The sequence below is a fragment of the Triticum dicoccoides genome, chromosome 3B (genome assembly GCF_002162155.2).
Source record: "Triticum dicoccoides isolate Atlit2015 ecotype Zavitan chromosome 3B, WEW_v2.0, whole genome shotgun sequence".
Taxonomy (NCBI): Eukaryota; Viridiplantae; Streptophyta; class Magnoliopsida; order Poales; family Poaceae; genus Triticum; species Triticum dicoccoides.
In genome coordinates, this window is record NC_041385.1 from 849,467,838 (window position 1) to 849,468,746 (window position 909).

At 48.3% G+C, this 909-nt stretch overlaps 1 pseudogene; it reads right to left on the reverse strand.

The window, feature by feature from the left end:
* LOC119280309 overlaps positions 1 to 909 on the reverse strand; it is a 5,870-nt pseudogene that overhangs the window by 4,050 nt on the left and 911 nt on the right.

Genomic DNA, 909 nt, shown 5'->3' on the forward strand with positions numbered 1-909 from the left:
GCTTAGTAAACCTTAGTGGAGTATTTTACAAGTTTGTGCACTAAACTGACCACCACGTGCAAGTTGTAAGATATAAGAAAAGGCATGAATAGGAAGGCAATGAGATGAAATATGCGAAATAAGTGGATCCATGCAGGCCGGTAATTAGTGCATGAGTGGAAGCGAGTAAATTACGGGAGGAAATAATTTTTTTTGAACCGGGCATAACCCATTTCCATTACTGCGACATAACGGAAATACATAGGTCCACAGAATGAGACGGGAGAGGGGAAAGCGAGTTCAAGCATCGCCCTGAAACCTACTGTGAGCACTCGCCATCGAGATTACCCACTGCAGGGCGAAAACCCGACGACACTACTAAGTCTTAAGAACATTAAGGTCTATGACCAAGCCTCATAACACAGGCTACTAACCCACATTGCTCACAAATGAGCATCAATAGATAGAGAGTTCCATGCAGGAGCAAAAGAGCGAACGCTGGTACTGCCGAGGAAGACCGGGGACGCCGTCTTCTTTTAGTGCGCCCCCTCACTTTGGCTTGCAGCATAGATGCGCATCATCTTCGACGCGCTGTTATTCAGCATATCCACCCTGGCTCGCCGATCGACCGCATCCTCTTGCTTCAGCAAACCTGCCCAATAGCACAAGAGAGCACAAATAGAAAAACTGCACTCAAAAGGAGATTTGAGATGTCTAAATTCAAATGTAGCTCTGTTACGGCAAGACCATATTGCCCAACAAAGTTTCCATCCACCCTGCCATGCCTGCCCGTTTCCGGCATCACCGCCTTGCAGCCTGTTGGCCCCAAGAACGTGGGAGACATTATTCCTACCGAGGGGCATCGCCGCCGCCACACAGTCTCAACCAAGACACTGAACCTAACAAGAACGAGAACAGGATCCCTCCTAC